Source organism: Hyperolius riggenbachi, chromosome 12 (assembly GCF_040937935.1).
Source record: "Hyperolius riggenbachi isolate aHypRig1 chromosome 12, aHypRig1.pri, whole genome shotgun sequence".
Lineage (NCBI taxonomy): Eukaryota > Metazoa > Chordata > Amphibia > Anura > Hyperoliidae > Hyperolius > Hyperolius riggenbachi.
The window spans coordinates 116,583,264-116,595,555 of NC_090657.1; positions in this window are offsets into that span (position 1 = coordinate 116,583,264).

The window sequence follows — 12,292 nt, forward strand, 5'->3', positions numbered from 1 at the left end:
CCTTACACTAGCCTAGCACAGTATACACTACACTAGCTGACTGAACTAGAACACTCAAATCACTATCTAACTATACAGCAATATATTATATGGGTAGAGAATGTGTATAGGAGGTAAATCGCTAGGTTTAACAATAAAGCACTTGCTCAGACACGCAGCAGCACTGGAGATGCTCTCAGTACCGCTCAGTCACACAGCAAGGACAGGCTCCTCAACATGACCGCCGCCTTATATAGATGAGGGGAGGGCCAGGCTCCCCTCCTCTGATTGGTTGCTAGTGCCTCGGCTAGGGGCCTTCTGATTGGCCCAATGACATCATCACCTGGATATCGAAGCCGAATTCACGGGTTAAAACCTGCGTGATCACGGCCGAATTCGAGAGCGCTATTCGGGTGACTTCGAATTCGGGAGCAGGATCACTATTCGGATTCGATTTCGGCAAGCATGAAAACGGGTACTATTCGAATTCGCGAATTTGGAGAGCAACCCTGATGCTGGGTGATGTGATGCCTTTATGGTGGCATGCAGAGAGCTGTGGTTCTTTTATGGGTGCATACTGGGAGTTTTTGTGGCTCAATAAGAGGCATGTGGGAGCATGGGAGGGAGTCCACTAGATTAGAAGGTCAAAGTAACTCTGCCTAGTTAAGTTTAAGTGACACTGCCTATTTATATGTTATGCTGCATTTATTTACAGTATTTATTGTATTAATGTAGAGGGAGGCTTCATCCAACATTTTGCTAGGCAGACCTACTTATGTTAATATATATGTACTGTAAATTTGGCTTCACCTATGACCACACCCACACACATTTTTGGACTGCAATGCTCGAAAGTGCCCCGGCTCTCTTAGGATCCTAGCAACACCCCTGCCGCGGTTGCTGAAAATTCTTATTTCTGAATCCAATTTTGGCTGTGTTAATGCTCTGTGTGTTGAAAATTGCCTAAGCCAATGTTTGCCTCGTCAGAATGGAATGCGGTACTGGAAACTGTAATTTTCCAATTTTCGTGATTTTACTCAAACGGTTGAATTCCAATGCGAAAATTCAGAACTCAGAATGTTTTGATTTTTTTTTTTTTGGGTTGGACTTGGTCAGATGTCTTTTTTCAACCAAACTATGCAACTATGAGAGCTCAAGCCTAATGGTTACTCTTTATGTATATGTGCTAACTACAGGCGGTACCAGTCCTTACTTATAGGAAGTGCTTTGCACTAATGGCCAACCCAGCCTACTCTCAAGATCAGCTACTTGTTACTTTCCCTTCTCATTAAAAGGTACTACAGAGGGAGCACTTTTCTTTTGTTCTTTTCTGTAATTTCCCAAAATTAAAACATACTATTAGATCTTTCCTTCACCTGCACCACTGGAGTTCTAAACCTCCTATCAACTCCATGTCTGTTTTTTTTACTTTGGACTTTACAAAAGCTTTTAACATGGTCCCTATCAAATGGCTAATGTTCAAATTACAGGGCCAGATTTATCAAGAGTGTCTGAGACAAAATATTAGTAGGTTTTAAGAAATCATTAGCTAGTGCAGATTTTTTCTAAAACTGTTGTATAATAGGAGGAGCTAGGAAAGTGCATTGTGAGAGGGGAATTCCTGTTGCTGAGGTAACCAACACACCTGCTGTATTGATAGCAGCAGGCTCTGAGGAGGAATTCAGCAGGTGGGAGGAGCACATCACAAATCATGTATAGCCTGCACTCTGCAATCATGTCTAGCCAGCAGTTCTACATCTGTAGAACTGCTTTCAAGCACTTCTTAATCTGCGCCAGTTTAGGGATGGATTTGCACTTCTCTTAACTGTAGTGCAGCTCAAGAAATCCACGCTAAACTGCCACTATTACTAGGATTTAAGAACGTTCTTATTATCATGCAGAACTGTTCTCCCTGCTGGTTAGAACAGATTAAGAAAAAGCTGTAGTAATGCGTTGATAAATATTCCCCACAGTCTGTTGTTTTACAAAATACAGTAAGCAGATGGTTAAAAACCTGAATTATAGACCATGTTCACAAACTTTTGATCAGCAATTCATACTCTGATTAAGCCAATGTATACAGTGGAGTGCCACAAGGTTCTGTTTTCGAACTATTTGTTTATAAACTATATTGTTGCTGTGATCAAAGCACTTTGAGTCCTATGGGAGAAAAGCGCTATAGAAATGTTATTGTATTATAATGTATTAATAGTACTATGTTTGCAGATAATATAGAAGGTACTGTAAAACAATTTGTGGAAAATATCTCCAGTTTGCTAAATGATTGGGTGGTGACTTGGCAAATAAGATTCTGTTAGAAAAAATAAAATGAAATACACACAGAATAAAGACGTGCATGCTGTATATAATTCCACAATGCAAAAGGATCTAGGCTTCTGGTGGTAGATTGCAGTATGAGCGCGCCATATTAATTTGCAGCTTCTTAAGCTGGCAACATTCTTTCTTGAATAAAAGGCAAAGATACAAGGGAAAGTGATATAATTTTGGCCCTATAAAACATTTAGGGCTGGTTCAGACGGACGCTTGCGGAGCGTTTACCGCAAGCGTTCGGAACGTCGCGTTAAACACTCCCATTCAAGTGAATGGGAGCGTTTGCACCAAGCTTTTACACGTGTTTACAGGAACGCGGCGTTCGGGTCCAGATTTTCGCTTGCGTTCGTGGCCACCCTGGAAGCTACATGTAGCTTCCAGGGGCTGCCAACCGCGACGGCTAATGTCCCCCTAGGGGAAGAAAACGCGAACGCATTCGAATGCGACGCGAAGGCTGCTGTAAGCCTGACCGCACAGCCGCCGCGACGCCCCCAAACGCGACACCATGCAGACGTCCGTGTGAACCAGCCCTTACTCAGATCACACACAACATACAGTTGATTTTTTGTTTTTTTTGTTAAAGGATATTTTGCAATTGGAAAGGTTAAAGAGAAAAACCACCAAATAAATTTAGAGCAAGGGCACTATAATTATTAAGCATAGCTATTGTATTATTTACCCTTGGGATGGAGGTATTGGATCACTATGTATAAATATATGAATGGCACACAAAATTAAGTAAATGGGCCCAATCCTATTTATTTTTTCTCCTAAGTTTTCTCTTTGGTGATATCTTCGGTTTACAAATAAAATGCCTTTTTTTAGCCTCCAACAAGCAACAAACAAAATACTTTTTCACCTTCTTTTGGTACTTTTTTAATTACAGACTGCAAAAGTTATTTTGAACAGAGGATGAAAAGTGAACTCTTAAGAGAAAGCTTGAACTGGATTGGGCCCAATAGCTGGTAAGTTTAATGTTAACACAAGACTCAATGGCATCCCTTGTGGTTGAGGGCATATTCACAGTGGGACGTTGTGGTTTAATGAGACGTTAAAGTCGCAACGTGTCTGCATTGAGAGGTAGCGCACTGCAAGCATTGAGTCAACATTTTTCAGCGCGACATTAGGATTATCATTGCAGTGCGGTAAGCTGCGTTCTAACACTTTACAACGCAGCTCCGCAAAGTGCCACTATGAATGCGACCTGAAGGAAAAAAGGATACAACATATGGCTGTGAAACTGTTTTTTTTACGGTTTAGGCTGTTAACATTTGATATGCACTTTAATCCCTTCCCGACTGCCTAATGCTGATAGGCGTTGGGAAGGTGGCAGCCCCAGGTCCGTCCAACGCCGAAAGGCCTTAAGTTCTGGGGCGGGGTTTTGCAGGGGATCACGTGGGCAGATCTGCGCACATCCCTGCTTGAATGATGGAGCTCGGCTCTGTCATCAGTCTCCCAGCGACGATCACCGCTAGGAGACTTATCGAAACTGCTGTTTATTTACATTGTGCAGCGTTGCGATCTATGGCAGTGCTGTACTTGGGACAGCCGTGTCACTCGCCTGTCCCCTGGAGAGGCTCAGAGAGCGATCGGCACTCATATGCTGATGCCTATGAGAGCTTATTGTTGTGATTGGCTGGCGGAGGTAGGGAGGGGGGGTACAAAAAAAAGACATTGATTTAAAAAAATAAACATTGCATGAGCGATCAGAGCCCACTAACAAAAAGGGGGGGGGGGGGGGGGGGGATTCATTTGAGTTCTGCGTGGTATGGCTCTGCAGCAAGCAGTTAAAGCTGCAGAGCCATAAATTGTAAAAAAAAAAAAAATAGCCTGGTCACTGGGGGAAGGGGGGTGTAAGCCTATGGTCCTAAACAGGTTACACAGAGCCAGTTCACTATATACGATAACTTTAAGAGGGATCAGATGCTTTTTAAAACACAAAATTGAGAACTGCCAGCTGATCCAGGAATTCTATGAAACCGATTCCTATTTTTAGTCAGGAAGGATTTTTCCCTTTTTGAAGTGAATTTGCAAATGCTTTTTATGGATTTTTATTTTTTTATATTCATTTTTTTTTTGCACGTCTTCATCTTCTGGATACTTTAAGGTTTTCAAAAAAAGTGAAAGATTTTTTTTTTTTTTAGCCCTGATGGGTTTTTCCTAATATCAGAGAAACTATCCAATGTACATTATTCAACCAATATATAAACCCCCCCCCCCAAAATGCAGCACCTTTAACCACTTTACCCCCACGCGTGTACGTATTTCTCTGCCCCTTTTTCCATCCTTTAACAACCAGGGACGAAGAAATACGTACTTTCCGCGTTCCCGACGCTGTCCGCGCTCCCACTCGTAAACATGCCGCCCGCCGCTAGTAAACACGCCGCCGCCCGCTCGCCCAGAGATCAATGAACGGGAAAATCCATTCCCGTTCGTTGATCTAAGCCCCGCAATGATCCGCTGCTCTCCTATGGGCAGCGCGATCATTGTGAGAAAAAACTCACGTGTCCAGCCTCATTATACTTCCTCCAAGCTTCCGGAAGGAAGCTTGGAGGTCGCATTAAAACAAAAAGTTACTGTGGCCATCTTGTGGCCAAATAGTAAACTACACCCTACACATTTTTCACATACAAATAAATGACTTTTACACATAAAATTAACTCATTACCTCCCACACTCCCCATTTTTTTTTTTTTGTAATTAAAAAAAATTAAAAAATTTACAATTAAAAAAATACATAAATAGTTACCTTAGGGACTGAACTTTTTAAATATTTATGTCAAGAGGGTATAACACTGTTACTTTATAAACTATGGGCTTGTAATTAGGGATGGACGCAAAAATGAAAAAAATGCACCTTTATTTCCAAATAAAATATTGGCGCCAAACATTGTGATAGGGACATAATTTAAATGGTTTTATAACCGGGACAAAAGGGCAAATACATTTCATGGGTTTTAATTACAGTAGCATGCATTATTTAAAAACTATAATGGCCGAAAACTGAAAAATAATTATTTTTTTCCCCACATTTTTCCTATTTTCCCATTAAAACACATTTAGAAAAAAATAATTCTTGGCATAATGTCCCACCTAAAGAAAGCCTAATTGGTGGCGGAAAAAACAAGATATAGTTCATTTCATTGCGATAAGTAATGATAAAGTTATAGACGAATGAATGGAAGGAGCGCTGAAAGGTGAAAATTGCTCTGGTGCTCAGGGGGTAAAACCCCTCAGTGGTGAAGTGGTTAAGCCACCATGTAGCAATTAAATGAAGTAGTACTGCTTTATTTGTATATCCCCCACAAGGTGCAAATGAAAGTGCACACACTGCCAAGTTTAAACTTTAATATTTGTTTAAAGAAATGAAAACCGTACATAAAATCTGTATTAAAATTCATAAAAGCATCCTCCTGTGTACAGATTGAATTACAAAGCCTCTGAAGGAAAAAAATTACAACTTTCAAAAAGTCAAGATTATGAAAAGAATTTTGTTTTATTAAAAAAAAAACTGTATAAATGTCAAATATGAAGATATTAATGCACATTTTCCCTAAAATGACAACTAATGTGAAGAAGCACCCTATTTCTTTCAATTATTATTATTATCGTCTATAATATATATATCCATTTGTTTTTAAACTTATTTTTCTGCCTCCTGCAGAAAAAAAAGGAAAAAATAAGCTTGATTAACGCTGAAGAAAGTCTTCCAATAAATGTTGATTAGTGTTTTTCTTTGACAGATGCTTGCATCTCTTACTTGAGTCTTACCAGCATATGGCTAGAATGGTGGTAAGGTTAGTGAATTAGTCTTTGCTATTTCAAATGCACACACCCAGAGTTGAATTAAATCTCTTGCACTATGAGTAATGGTTAAGGTACATACACACGTCGGATTTTCGCAAACGACCCGTCGTTTGGACGTCAAATCGGGCGTGTGTACAGTCTGTCGTTCAGCTGATAAGACTGGACTTAAGCGATCCGCTTGGCTGATCGCTCAAGTCCAGTCTTATCAGCTGAACGACAGACTGTACACATGCCCGATTTGACGTCCAAATGACCGGTCATTTGGACGTCCAAACGATGGATTGTTTACGAAAATCCGACGTGTGTACGAGCCCTGTCACTTTGCCACTACCACATAGAGCAGAAAAAATCTGATTTTAGGAAACTTACATAATAAAAGTAATGTACTGTTTGTATTACCTGCAGTATTCGGTGGCAACATAAGTGGGGTGTTAACTGTAAATGCTTTAACATGTTTTAAATAAAAAGATCTGAAAGTTTAATAACCAATCATCAATATGAAACAGTATATTTTTGGACTGTACACTCAAGATTGTCTTATTAGATACATCCTCCTTGACTAAAAGGGTATGAAAAGGCGAAACAATGCTACTCCAGTTAGTGAAACACAGTCGTCTAGCTACATACTACTCCAGTCAGTAAAAAAACACTATAACCATTACAGAAATTAAAAAGAAATCATCACACTTCAGTCTCTTAAGCCAATGAATATATAGTAACAAATACTTAATGCTATTACTCTCAGTTTACATACTAGGTACACACAATATAATTTTCTGCCAGATTTACTGTCAAAACAGACAAATGATAAGCGCTCAAGGATGCACCTGAATTGTAAGCCATCAGCAGCAACGCAGAGCCCCCTAGGGCTGAATACATGCCTCTAATGCAAAACAGATGCAAAATTATGTGCTAAATTCTAATCTAAAAATTTAGGAGTGAATTTAAAACAGTGAAGGCAGCTAGCCACTAGTATACTTACATTCAATTTTGCACAGTGGGAGACATGGCAGCGCTTTCAAACAAACCTCATACCTGAATGGTTTAACCCCCTTGGCGGTATGAAAAATACCGCCAGGGGGCAGCGCAGCAGTTTTTTTTTTTTTTTAAATCATGTAGCGAGCCCAGGGCTCGCTACATGATAGCCGCTGCTCAGCGGCATCCCCCCAGCCCCGCCGATCGCCTCCGGCGATCAGGAAATCCCGTTCAAAGAACGGGATTTCCTGGAGGGCTTCCCCCGTCGCCATGGCGACAGGGCGGGATGACGTCACCGACGTCAGCGACGTCGGGACGTCATTGGGAGACCCGATCCACCCCTTGTCGCTGCCTGGCACTGATTGGCCAGGCAGCGCAGGGGTCTGGGGGGGGCGCGCGCCGCACCGGATAGCGGCGATCGGGCGCGCGGCAGCGGCGATCGGGGTGCTGGCGGAGCTAGCAAAGTGCTAGCTGCGTCCAGCAAAAAAAAATTATGAAAATCGGCCCAGCAGGGCCTGAGCGGCACCCTCCGGCGGCTTACCCCGTGTCACACACGGGGTTACCGCTAAGGAGGTTAACTGCAATGGTGAGCAGAGCTCCAGAACCTGGACTATATTACACACCCAGCATACACTGCAGGCAAAGAGAGGGAGGGGAAATTAGTGATTAATCTGCACCGGTGGGCAGAGCTCCAGAAACTGGACTATATTACACACCCTGCATCACTATAGACCAAGGGGGGGTGTTCGCTTCAGTGATAATTAGTGCACAAATTATGACCTAATAGACTTCCCCACGGCGGTGTTTGAAAGCGCTGCCATGTCTCCCACTGTGCAAAATTGAATGTAAGTATACTAGTGGCTAGCTGCCTTCACGGTTTTAAATTCACTCCCAAATTTTTAGATTAGAATTTAGCACATAATTTTGCATCTGTTTTGCATTAGAGGCATGTATTCAGCCCTAGGGGGCTCTGCATTGCTGCTGATGGCTTACAATTCAGGTGCATCCTTGAGCGCTTATCATTTGTCTGTTTTGCTTGTCTTATGAAATGTGTATACCATTTATGAATAGCAGCACAAGGAATTATGTTTTTATTGCTAGGTTAGAGGTAGGTCTTCCCCAAGGGGGTACGTCACCGCCGTGGGGAAGTCTATTAGGTCATAATTTGTGCACTAATTATCACTGAAGCTAACACCCCCCCCCCCCCCCTTGGTCTATAGTGATGCAGGGTGTGTAATATAGTCCAGTTTCTGGAGCTCTGCCCACTGGTGCAGATTAATCAATAATTCCCCCTCCCTCTCTTTGCCTGCAGTGTATGCTGGGTGTGTAATATAGTCCAGGTTCTGGAGCTCTGCTCACCATTGCAGTTAAACCATTCAGGTATGAGGTTTGTTTGAAAGATTTACTGTCAGATCGATTATTTCCAACAGGTCTGATGTGATTTCCTATCGATTTCCCATAGGAGTGAACGGAAAATTGATCGGAAATCAGATCGAACATGTTGGAAATAGTCAATCTGACAGTAAATCTGTCAGAAAATTGCATCGTGTGTATCTAGCATTGTCAGAGCTGACAGAATTAAATCAGAGCTGAAAGTAGAAAAATCACTCTTGCTGGCTAAAACTATCAACTAGCTTTAATGAGCAGTATGTATTGTCCTATAGAGTTCGAAGTGAAGAAGATGAGCTCCTTGGCCCCCTGCAGAAAAAGGGCATGGCTATGCAGACATCAATCAATTGGCTGAAGTAATCATTAAAGCTAATGTAACCCCACGTAAAATAAAAAAAAAAAGTTAGATACTCACCTAAGGAGAGGGAGTCATAATGAGCCTATTCTCTCCTCTCCCGGTGGATCCTTCATTCAAATCCGCCACCGCGGGGACTTCGAAAGTCTTCGGGAGCACTCAGGCTCCCGAAGACCGGCGGCTGCATACTGCGCATGCGCAAATGCGTCATAGACACGCGCGAGTGCGACATAGAGAGCACTTGCGCATGCGCAGTATGCAGCGGCCCGTCTTCGTGAGCCCGAGTGCTCCCGAAGACTTCTGAAACCTCTCTTCGGCGGCGGAAGTGACAGTATTTGACCGAAACGGTCGAATACTGCTACGGGGAATCCTGAGCGGGACCGGGCACCAGGAAAGGGATGTCTCATTTGGACAGAACCTTCCCTCTCCTTAGATGAGTATCTGACTTTTTTTTATTTTTTTTAGGTCGGTTCCCATTAGCTTTAAGGGCTGGTTCACACTTTAGCGCTTTTCATCGCTTTACTGATTGCAGGCGATCAACAAAGTGCTGCTGCTAATATATCCCTGTGGGATCATTCTCACTGCAGTTTGCAATTTGAATCAATCGCAAACGCGTTGCATGCAATGCTTTGGGGGCGATTGCGCTGTGATTCTCATTCTATTGAATTGCAATTGAGTGTGAACCCTAAGGCCCCATTTACGTTTAATCGGTTGGTACGCTTTTTAAATTCACCATAGCAGTGCATTATGAAAAATCTTTCAGTTAAAATACGTATAGTGTGAACTGAGCTATTGGGAAACCTAGGCATTACTTTGAAAATCAGTTATCCTTTCAACTGATTAAAGGGACCCTGAGCACACATTAAAAATGAAATAGTGACTTACCTGGGGCTTCCTCCAGACAACGCCCCATAGGCCGCAAGGTCCCCCAGTGTCCTCCTGGTTCCTCTCCCGGTCCCAGCTGGTAGCTCCGTTATGGGACGACTTCTGCCTGAAATCATAATGGCTGCTTCACACTTCCTCAATTTGCAACATTACTCCGGCCGGCGTGGGAGTCCTGCGCATGCTCGGTTCAATATAAGAGAACCGCGCATGCGCAGGACTCGCACCGCCCGATGTGATGACTAGAGATGGCCCGAACCTCTGATTTTCGGTTCGCAAACTGCGAATGCGAACTTCCGCAAAAAGTTCGGTTCGCACAAACTTTCACGAACCGCAATAGACTTCAATAGGGACACAAACTTTGAAAACTAGAAACACTTATGCTGGCCACAAAAGTGATGGAAAAGATGTTTCAAGGGGTCCAACATCTGAGTTTTTGCATGGAGGAGTGGGATAGCTGCAAAAAGTCCCGGGGAAAAATCTGGATTTGACGCAAAGCATCGTTTTAAGGGCAGAAATCACATTGAATGCTAAATTGCAGGCCTAAAGTGCTTAAAAACATCTTGCTTGTGTACACCTCAATCAGGGAGTGTAATTAGTGTACTGCTTCACACCGACACACCAAACTCACTGTGTAACGCACTGCAAACAGCTGTTAGTGTTGTGACAGCCGTGCTGGACTGGTGCGCACCATGGCGAGAGTGCAGGCGATATCGGATTTCAAGCCCATATGGTGACCAGGCTGAGGTAGCTCAATGACAGAACAACAGTGACTGTCCAGCGCTGATCAAATTTGGTCTGTCCACAATGAAGCAACAACCTTATTATTTTGGGTGTGCCCCCCCGGACACTCATATCGCCGTCGGTAATTGCTTCATTGTGATACGCAAGCCCCTTCAAGGTAATGATCACGAAGGGGAATTGGCACATGTACATGCCTTTTGTTTTGTTGTTGCAGCTGCAGTGCAGCCAAAAAAATTAGGCAGGCATGTACACACACCAGAAAAAGTAGTCTAGCAGCGGCCTTAAAAATTCAGGAATCCACCTGGAGTCCTGGACCCTGTTGGTGGTGGCGGAGAAGGCAGTCAAGCAGCCTGTGGGCAGAGGTGCTGTGTAAGGAGTGACTTAGTCTTGGGGCAGGCAGTCACACGGCGTACAGGTAGAGATGCTGTGTGTGGGGACTGACTTAGTCTTGTGGCGGGCAGTAGCTCCCCGGGATCCATGCCTCATTCATTTTGATAAAGGTGAGGTACTGAACACTTTTGTGACTTAGGCGACTTCTCTTCTCAGTGACAATACCTCCAGCTGCGCTGAAGGTCCTTTCTGACAGGACGCTTGAGGCGGGGCAAGACAGAAGTTGGATGGCAAATTGGGACAGCTCTGGCCACAGGTCAAGCCTGCGCACCCAGTAGTCCAAGGGTTCATCGCTGCTCACAGTGTCTACATCCACACTTAAGGCCAGGTAGTTGCCTACCTGCCGGTCCAGGCGTTGGTGGAGGGTGGATCTGGAAGGGCTAAGGCGAGGTGTTGGACTAAAGAATGTCCGCATGTCCGACTTCACCATGAGATCGCTGGAGTGTCCTGTCCTTGCTTGCGTGGACATGGGAGAAGGATTACTGGCAGTGGTACCTTTATTGCGTTGTGCTGTGACATCACCCTTAAACACATTGTAAAGCATAGTTGCCAGCTTGTTCTGCGATTGCTGCATCCTTTCTGCCTTCTGGCGATTTGGAAACCTCTCCTCCACTTTGTGCCTATACCGAGGATTTAGTAGCGTGGCCACCCAGTAATTGTCATTCCCCTTGAGTTTTTTTTTTTTTATACGGGGGTCCCTCAACAGGCTGGACAGCATGAAAGACGCCATCTGCACAAAGTTGGATCCAGACGTACTATCCATCTCCTCTTGCTCTTCCTCAGTGACATCAGGTAAGGCCTCCTCCTCCCCCCAGCCACGAACAATGCCATGGGAACGTTGAGCAGCACAAGCCCCCTGCGACGCCTGCTGCGGTTGTTCTTCTGCCGCCTCCTTCCTCATTATCAGAGTCTGACTCCTCTACTCCCCTCTGTGCTGCCGCAGGTGTTGAGGAAACATCTGGTTCTGATGAGAATTGATCCCACAACACTTCCTCCTGTAACTGTTCCTGTTCACGCTCCTCCACAGCTTGATCCACCACTCTACGCACGGCACGCTCCAGGAAGTAAGAGTACTGGATCAAGTCGCTGATGGTGCCTTCACTGCGACTTACCAGGTTGGTCACCTCCTCAAACGGCCGCATGAGCCTGCATGCATTTCGCATCAGTGTCCAGTTGTTGGGCCAGAACATCCCCACCTCCCCAGACTGTGTCCTTCTACTGTAGTTGCATAGGTACTGGGTGATGGCTTTCTCCTGTTCTAGCAGGCGAGAGAACATAAGGAGGATCGAATTCCAGCGAGTCGGGCTATCGCAAATCAGGCGTCTCACCAGCAAATTGTTTCTCCGCTGAATATCGGAAAAGCGTGCCATGGCCATGTAAGACCGCCTGAAATGCCCACACAACTTCCTGGCCTGCTTCAGGACGTCCGCTAAGCCAGGG